Source organism: Alligator sinensis, unplaced genomic scaffold (genome assembly GCF_000455745.1).
Source record: "Alligator sinensis unplaced genomic scaffold, ASM45574v1 scaffold281_1, whole genome shotgun sequence".
In the NCBI taxonomy this organism is placed as follows: domain Eukaryota; kingdom Metazoa; phylum Chordata; order Crocodylia; family Alligatoridae; genus Alligator; species Alligator sinensis.
In genome coordinates this window covers 142069-151451 of record NW_005842306.1, presented here as the reverse complement: position 1 = coordinate 151451, position 9383 = coordinate 142069, and the positions used below count along the sequence as shown (strand labels likewise).

Sequence of the window (9383 nt, the reverse complement as noted above, 5' to 3'; positions counted from 1 at the left end):
CAGCAGGGCTTTCAAAATAATCCTTCTGAATTTAAAATAATTATATATGGCACCCTACTTTAAACAGAGCATAGTTGAAAGAGCTCCTGCTCTGTTTCAACAGTCTCTTCCTAAAATCATGAGAAACTGGAATATTTCTTTGCATACTGTTCATATTGTGATTGGAGGACCATCATCTAGTGGCCAAAACACAGGACTAGGGGTCAGACAGTCCGAGTTATGTTCTCTCTCTCATGTGAAGGTGTTGAGTAAATCATTCAACTTCTCTGGGTCAATGCATGCCAGATGCAACTGTGCTGAAGTCTGTTTAATCAGAGCTGAATGATATCTTTTGAATGAGTGTTTTGATCCTTCTATACTATAGAATTCTCTACCATGGATATAATTTTCTGTTGTATTCCAGAAGATGAGCTAAAAAAATCTAAAGAGGAGTTATAATTTTCTATGCAATTACACAGGACTTTTCTACAAGGATATGAATTACTATAATAAACATATGACCTACATGCTGGGAGAGAAGAATGCATGGAAATCTATAGCTATTGCCAGTTGCTGAACTTGATCTGCAATCCATTGGCCTGAACAGAGTTCTTATATAGATTCTTTCCCCGTAAGGTGACCTATATAAGTAAGAGTGATATTGTGTAACATTTTCATATGTAGTTTGTGGGCAAAGGATTTCTTCAGAACTACTATGCTGATGCCCAGGGCAAAAAGGAAAATAATGAAGCAAAAAAAAAATTGACTGGATTGAAGGAGGCAAATAAAATTTAATATTCTGTCTTGAATTTGCTTTTAACTTGTCAAAAGGATAATAATAGACTGTCTTGCAAGAAAACAGATATGAAACCTACTCCTTAGTTAACTTAAATTCACCTCCATTTTAACTATAATAAAAATAAGCTTCTGAACTGAGATGATTTTTCCTCTGATGGACAAGGTTTGGAGGCATGTTAACAATTGTGAAGAGACAGGCTGTGTACTAGGGAACAGCCTTTCTGTGAAGAAAGTATTTAGCCATGGCCTAATCCTCAGTAGTGGCCTGATCCTACATGGTGGAGGCCGTTCTGTCTTTACTAGCAGAGTGATAGATACTCCTGGTACTTAATAGTTTACAAAACATGCTAGGTAATTTCCAAGATTGGGGCCTGCAGCAACAGTTATCATAGATCAAATCCGCTATGCACAGCCCCAAAATAATATGTTCAGGCAACTGTTTAAAGCTAGAAGTATCAGAGCAGAGGGATAGAGCTATTAAAATGCAGTTGTGAAATTGCCAAGGACATCACAACCTGTGCTCTGAAGCTGTAGGTTTTACACCAGTGGGCAGAAAGGCAGAATCCCAGAGATTAGGCGGAGAAAATCAAGGGGAATATTACAATAAAATTTGAAACACACATTCCCTAAACAATTTCCTCCACATCCTCTGTGCCATGGTAACTGCCTATGTGCATGCTTTTACTCTGCAGTCAGTGATAAACTCCGTCGTTGAGGGCTAAGCTGCCACCATTTGGCTTTCAACTACTGTAAGGCGCAGTCGTGCAGGTGGGAAGTCACTGGGAAGCAGTTGCTGTGTGGTAAGAGTGTATATCCTTTTACCGCACAGCCTTTCGCTTGTCTGCTCTGAGAAAGGCATTGTTGGATCTGATTCTCTTTTCACTTAAATCAGTGTTAATATGAATGGAGCTATGTCTGATTTATTCCAGAATAAGTGACAGGAAACTGGCCTCAAGAGTGGCAAAACTCCCATTTACTTCAGTGGCTTAGGTTTTCAACCCAAGGCAAAGCAGAGCCACACAAAACTTATAGGAGGAAACAGCTGAGGGCTGATCTAGGGGTTGCTGCTGTTACAGAGCCACTCTGGGGAGTGGGAAAACTCTTTTCTTCACAACTTCGGGCCTTCTGCCAGTAACTACGTTCTGCTGCGGGCAACAGAGCTACAGGCTCTGCTTGTTTCTCTCCCTCAGGCCACAGCTGCCACACCATGTGGGAGCTTCTTGGGAAGTAAACTAACAAACAGGAATCAGGAACAATTTGTTCATCCTGTTTTATATGGTGCCTATGGGCTAAATTCACTGTGGGTGAAATTCACCTTTATGCAGGGTTCATGTGTAGTATGAGCGAGTGCAATTATGACAGCATAAGTAGGTGCAACTGCATTGAAGTCGCTGAAAAGAATTGATGCCAGTGATTTTGGATTATTTTCTTTCTCTTTATTCTTCCTACTTATCAATTACCAGTTCATCGGCCAGTATGAGGGGATTAAAGTAAATTAAATTCCTTCTTAACTTCAAGCCCCCCCCAAGGCTTTAGAGAAGATGGGCTTTGCCTGCGAGGTTACTGCACAGCCAAAGGCTTGCATTGTGATAAACAAGACCAGACTAGTGGATAATATTCTGCAGTTGTGTAGAAGTTGGCAAGTGAGGATAGTTGGAGTATGTGAGCAAATTAAAATCTCTCTTAACTTCAGGCCAAGCTCCCCTACCCTCAAAAAGGCTGGGGAAAAGATGGACTTTGCTTGGGAGGTTAACGCAGGCTTCTGTGGAGTAAGGGCAGGAGTAAATTCAAGCCTGGAAACCTCTTAAGGAGCATGTCCTGCCAACAGCTACCTCAGACACTTATGCTAATTACAATTGCATGGTATAGCACAGGGAGAGAGGCCCTCCTTCAGGTTGGAAAGCCTCAGGTCACTTAGGGCTTTAGGAAGACATTATCAAAATCCCTCTGTTGGATATAGGAACAAAGGTCCCACTGTCTAGCTGGTGTATCTACATCTGGTGTGCTGTATTGTGAAGCTGATGTTGAGTCTCAATAGGTCAACAGTGCACACCACTGTTTGCACTTGTCTGCAGGCAGAATACAGGTTGTGACCTTGGCCCCAACTGTGAAGACTGCTGTAATGCCAGTCTTTGCTACTCTAGAACATGTTCAGCCGGGCCCCTTGATAGTGTGGAAGTTGAAAACCAAAAGGGCAGACAGTAGGTTCAGAAATAAGGAACTTGTTTGTCATTGAAGAGCATTCTTGTTGCCAACATTATTCTGTGCTGTCCTGATACATCATGTTGGATCGCAGGGGGTTGTCAGAATGACAAGAAAACTGCTTGTGGGCTGAAGGGTTCCACATGCAGTGGAAGGTGAGGGTTATCCCAGACCTTCTCTAATAGCTTGCGAGGTGTTCTCACAACAGACCAGGGATGGTGCTATGTTGTTTAACATAAGCAGCTGTGGTAGTGGGGTAGCATGCAGCCTTCCTAAAAAGATGCAAATGGTTGCGAATGTAACTGCACATGAAAAACCTTTCATTATGATAATGAACACCAGACTAGTGGACAGTATTCTGCAGTTGTGTAGTATATGAGGACAGTTGAATATGTGAGTGTGAGTACCTATGTTGAGTCAACTAGTTAACTGAGGAGTTACTGCAAGTTTTAACTTTGTAGCTTGTTTCTTTAAGTGTTCATGAAAGGTCAAAGTTCAACTGAGTGTCATATCAAGGTAAATCAGATCTGGCTTGTGAGTCAGACACCACTCATCTGGAGTTGCATGTAGCTTGTGGGCAGCAGAAGCTTTGTGCAATGGAATGTGTTTATGACTGTTTTGGTTGCACTTGGTCAAGACGCCATCTTCTGCCATATTCAGCCAGCGTTGCCATGTCTCAGTCAAAGAGTGACTCAACCTGGGTACTGTGACAGTTGTGATGAATTTTCCTGAGTGGGCATGAGGACATTAACGTACAAGTTAAATAATGTTGGTTTCAGCACAGAGCTCTGTAGAAGGCTGTTAAATTGTCTCTATGCACTCGTCTAATTTCCCATGTGCCCCCTAACAGGCCCCATAGTCACTTAATAACCAGTGAGACCCATGTTCCTGAATCATTTCAGCACCTTTCCCTGCTATAAGTTAACACCAATACATGGAAACATATTGGCTAGGTTTACATTGCACTATTTATCTAAGGATCTCAGTTCAAGGCTGTAAATATCTATAAAGCCAAGATGCATCATGTGATGGAATTGGAGATGCTCTGTAATACTTTATGAATACTGTATGTTGGCCTGTTTATTGAAATGTTTACTTTTTGAATGCATTGATTTAGTTTAATAGGGGATTGCAGGGAAAAAGAAGGAAGAGGGTAACAGAAGCTCAAGATGAACAACTTCTCTGCTAGTTCTCATGAGTTGTTAAGAGGCAGTGCTAAGAGAGGAAGAGTTCTGTACACACCAGAGATCAACTGATTAATTCTAGCAGTTTATATGGCAGGTGGGGGGGGTGGAAATTAATTGGGGAAGCTGTTTATGGGAACCAGAGTAAAATCCAGGCAACCAATATAATGTCTACAGAAGTTAGGCCAGCTCAAGTGAGCCTTTAGCCAAGACAGACATTCATCTGTCCTTTTTCTCTAAATGCTTTGCTCCTATTATTAAAACAAACAATGCTTTATATTTAAGAAAACTGTCTTATCACTGGTGATATATAAGGGAAGAACCACAGAAGAACCCAGTGAGACCTGCTGAGTAAGCATGGTTGATGTAGGGAATACTGTAAAACCCCATTCAGAGTGCAAGAACTGCAGAAATGAAATCCAAGAGAAGTAAAGAAATGAGGCCTGATACTTGAGGAGGTGCTTTCAAGGTGCCCAGGAAAGGGACAGAGATGTTGTTTACTTTGTAGCCATGACAATTCACATAAATCCCAAGAAGACTGTAGAGGGAACATACACAGGAAGACAACCCTAGATAAAATATAAGGAGGTTTCTGATGCAGATCTAAACTATATCCACCCCAAGCCACAGCAAAGATCACAGGGAAAGATATTTATGATCTGCAGTACAAGCCAGAATAACTGACATTAATCTAACTGTAGGCAGGTACACAAGGTTGGGAGCATCAGAATATTCAAGCTGAGTACATTTCTGTGGTCAAACTCCTTGGGATATTCATTTACATTGGCCTAACTCAATTCCTTGTGTTTTGGACTGTTATTTTCCTAAAGCAGAATATGCTGCACTTTAACGTAAAGCAAGCAATCTATTTTTGAAATAGCATAATGAATGAAAAATGATTTTCTCTGTCCTGGTGGCAGGGCAGCAGTTTGTTACTCTGCCAACTGAAAGACCTGGATCAGGAGCAGACTTGGGTTCCCAGGCTCAGAGCCAGAAGAGCTGAGACATACTTTTGAGGTGAGGTACTTAGACTCTAGGGGGAGATTTTTGACCGAGCTGATCTGCTTTAGAGAACATCTTGCCAGCTGATCCATGAAAACACTAGGCTTTGCTATAAAATGGACAGCTTTTGTGCCCTGGACTATATATGTGTGTGTTCCAAGGTGCTCAGACAGCAGTGACATGCATAGCTGTAGAATTCAGTACATTTAGGATTTAACTTTGAAAAACAAATCTCTCAGTACATGCACACCCATATTAATAACTAACAGTATCTCCAGCCACTCACTGATGGATATGGTTTGTTGTTTTTGTTTATATAATTTAGCTTGCTTCAAAAGACAGAGACAGAGACAGAGTGCTTAGCTTTATATATTGTGAAAGTTGGGCTGACTTCCATGAAAGCTCAATTGTTCAAGTGCAAAAATACTTGCCAAACTAAGGCCCAAAGAATTCCCAAAAATACATATGGAAAAGTCATAGAGTTTCCCATAAACATCCACAGAGTAATGTCAGTGCTCTCCCTTAAATCCCACCTAATACCCTCTTTAGCCACGATGCCCAATTTTTGGACAACAGGCTGCCGATGCACTGAGATCACCACCCACTATACGGACCAATACTATCTTGTCTCCTTGTGCTCCCTGTTGGCCTGTTTCCATTTGTTGCCTTTTGTCTTATACTAAGATTATGAGCACTGTGGTGCAGGCACTGTTGTTTTGTGCTGTTTGCCTACAACCTAGCACCATGTAGGCCTGTAATAAGAATGCTATAGACTAGTGGAGGCCGATGTTTTTGTCAGATGTGCCACTGTGATGCCCTTCACTTACTTGATCTGCTGCTTAGCTTTCTGCTTCCTACCCTGTGCTCCATTACCACACTGCTGCTTAATTTTCTGCTCCCCATCCTGTGCTCCCTGCCCTGTCTGCCACTGTGCTGCCTGTCCTCTCCCAAGTCTTCACATGGCACCTATGGAGGCTGCTTGTGCCAATTATGACACCCATGCTGAAGATTGGCCACCTCTGGTATAGACTGTGACTTGACCTTGCCAAGGTATATGCCTATGCTTACCTTTACAGTGTGCATATTCCCAATGATTTCTGCTTGATTACTCATAGTGTGTCAAGTTAAGTACGCACAATCTTTGCAGATTGTGGCTTGGGCTGGTCGAAGTAGGGAATGGGAAGAGGATATACAGTAAGGAAGGAGACGCTAGTACTCCCTGAGACTGCAGTTTTCCTGGAGATCTGAATGCAAACATAGTTTGCATTGGGAATGCCTTGATTATTACAGTCTTAAAATAATACTAACAGTCATGTCATGTGAAAATTACTGTCTATTTATCCATAAAATCCTAAAATAGATTAATAGAATTGAAAGGTCAGTGGACTAAATTTCAGCTGTGATCCAGGTCGAAAGGTTTTTCAGGCTGTGCCCCTAACAATTCCCTGGAGCTAGAAAGTTGTAGTAACAGTTTTTTTCCTCTCCTCAAACACAATATTCCTCAGATTTTTATAGCCAACCAGTTCCTGGGGCAGAACTGATACCACAGTGGGTTGTCATTAGGAAATCAGGAGCAGGGTGTGGAAAGACTAGTGCAGGAAGTTCCTACTTTTCCCACCAATGAACTATGAGGTGAACTCTGCTTGTCAGACAGGTTATTGGGGCAGCCCATGTGACACTGTTTCAAAGCAGCCTTTTTGCCAACACCCTTTAGCTATAAGAGATACAGGAATCTTGTCAGGTGGAGAGCTTCTGATAAGTTAAGACTTGCATGCTATGTGGTTGCAGAATACTCCATTGTGTTCTGTCTTGATAGTTTTATCACTTGCCTTTTCGGAAACTAGCACAAACATAGCAAAAAGAATCTATGTATTTCTCTCTGGCAAATTCAGAAACCTGGATGTAAACACATGAAGGCTAGCCAAACTGTTGATGGTAGGTAGTAATCTTTTCTTTTAAATTGTACACTTGCAAGGTTCTTTTCTACTGTTAAAATTTTCTGTTTTGAAGAAGGGTAACTAAACTGGCTGTGATAATTTGTAAGGATTTAACTTAAATGCGAAAAGGCAGGAAAAAAAAATCAAAGCTAATGTTGCGAAACTTCTCTTTAGCTCTCTTTTTTCTTATGTCTAGATATTACTATTATGTTGTTTTAGGTCTCACAGTTCTTGGAAACTGCAGTATCTTGTGTACTAACATAGTTCAGGATACTGATTTGACTTTGACTATGTTATTTCCTAGCTATTGCTTTTATTCATCTGTTACTGAGGGTCTGCACTGAGAGGCTCTTGAACTCCTGGAGAACAAGTGCATAAATCAGAGTAAGGAAATTGGTCCTAATGTTATTTTAGCATTGGTCACTTCCTGTGAATTGCTAGATCACATCAGAAAATATTAAACTGCAACTTCGAAATGTGTAGGAACTGATTTAAATGATCATAAAATGTCTGTGGTCCTTACTTGGGGAAAGACCCATTTAAAAGCAAACTACTTCATGCAGCAACCGCTGTTGCAGCAAACAAAATTGTTTACAAATTATAGCTATAAGCTCTACACTGTCTATTTATTTCTTGTTAAAAAGGACAAGGAAAGCAGTCTTTATTATGTCCATCTTCAAACAAAGCTCCTGCTATGTTTATTACAGGACTGTAAAAAAAGATTTAAAAATCCTCTGTTTTCATGTTGCTACAGATTATCTAAATTTTCATGAAAACATAAATAACCCCACAAGCACTGGGTCAGGTTGCTTCTCATTTTAATCACGTGTGCATTTGTGTACTTATATCTTTAGACCTGACCTGTATTTTAAGGTCATTCTTCAGTTTCTGAAGAATATATTTTAAAGCTATTTAAAGTGCTTTGTGATTTGCTTGTAATAACTAATGTAAAAAAAAAAAAAAAAACCAACCTGGGTAACAAAAGTAAATGTGTAACAGCCGCATCTGCTTTAACTTGATTAAAGGTAGTAAAAAAAGAAGTGTAGACATAAGAATGAATTTGACAATGGAGCAGAAGCAAGTTGAGTATCTGTTTTATTGTGAACGTTTTACAGACAGAACACTGCCTACTCAGGAGGCCCAGGATCCCAGTGTTTAAAGTTTACTTTGCTGTTTGTCTTGAGTGGGGTCAGTGTTGTAGTGAATAATTTATAGGCAGCATGAATGAGCTCATTAGTCACCTTTTCAGAGTCTAAATGAGTTTTGTGGTTGTCATTACATGGGCCTTCTGTTCAGCAGCACAGCAAAATGACAGTTTGGCAGTTGGCTGGCTTGTAGCAGGACAGCCTGTCTCTTTTCAAGTCTGGATTTGCTTTTGTATTCTATTGAAATCCCCATTCTATTACCCAGTGCTGGTCCAGTAACTTTCAGAATTCAGAAGTTTTTTCAGCAAAAGCTTTTTGTTATGGCGTGTGGTAGTGGTTGTGTTTTTGTTGGGTTTTTTTAAAATTTCATTAAAAAAAAAAACTGCAAGTGATTCGACAAACAGTGAAATAAATCAAACATATACAGATACATATGCATAATATAATTGACTTTTCTATACCTTTGTATGCTTCAGAATCTTGTGTAGCAGTTTTAGGCTCCAGTCTTGCAAATACTTTTTCACGTGCTGAAGTCTAAGCATTAGATGACTGTGTAGTTTAGAAATATGTGTATGCATAACTGTTTGCAGAGCAAAAGGCTTAAAAACAGTAGTCGCAACACTTTCTAGTAACTGTTTGGATTTTGAGGCCCTAGTCATCCTTTCTAGCTGTGAGAAACCTGTTGGAGGGAAAACTTACCTGCCAAATATCTGTGGGGTCTGAGAGGCCTCAAATCTATCAGCTCACCCCATTCGTTTAAAACAGTCTGTCTCCAAAAAGGTAGGGGTAGCAGCAACAGACCCAGGACAAATTGGCAAGCCCAGGGATAAGTTAGCCTCCAACCCTGAGGATCCCCACTTGAATCAGAGGAGCAGGACCCAGAAACTGACCTGTGGGGGCCGAGGGGGATCCGGGAAAGGGTCGGCTGGGTTGTGGCCACAAACCCGGCACGTACAGATGGGTACTTTTGACCGCTGGAGTAGAATTAGGCACAAACGCGTACTGGTTCAAACAAAGATGGCTTTATCCACTGTCGAGATGTACAGCGTAGGAAGACAGTTAACTTCAAACTTCAGTTACAGTTTAACCGAGGAGCTCTTATTCGACAAGATATCTTTAATACGAGCATGCAGGAC

At 40.8% G+C, this 9383-nt stretch overlaps 1 protein-coding gene across 2 annotated transcripts in view; it reads left to right on the top strand.

The window, feature by feature from the left end:
* The window catches only part of FOXN3 (forkhead box N3), a 219176-nt gene that overhangs the window by 98797 nt on the left and 110996 nt on the right, over positions 1 to 9383 (top strand). The window contains exon 1 of one of the 2 annotated variants that reach the window (XM_025209757.1): positions 6904 to 7100. The exons of the other annotated variant lie outside the window; for it this stretch is intronic. The gene's annotated coding sequence lies outside the window, so the exon portion shown is untranslated. Of the gene's footprint in view, positions 1 to 6903; positions 7101 to 9383 lie in introns of those variants that run through there. 2 annotated transcript variants of the gene reach the window in all.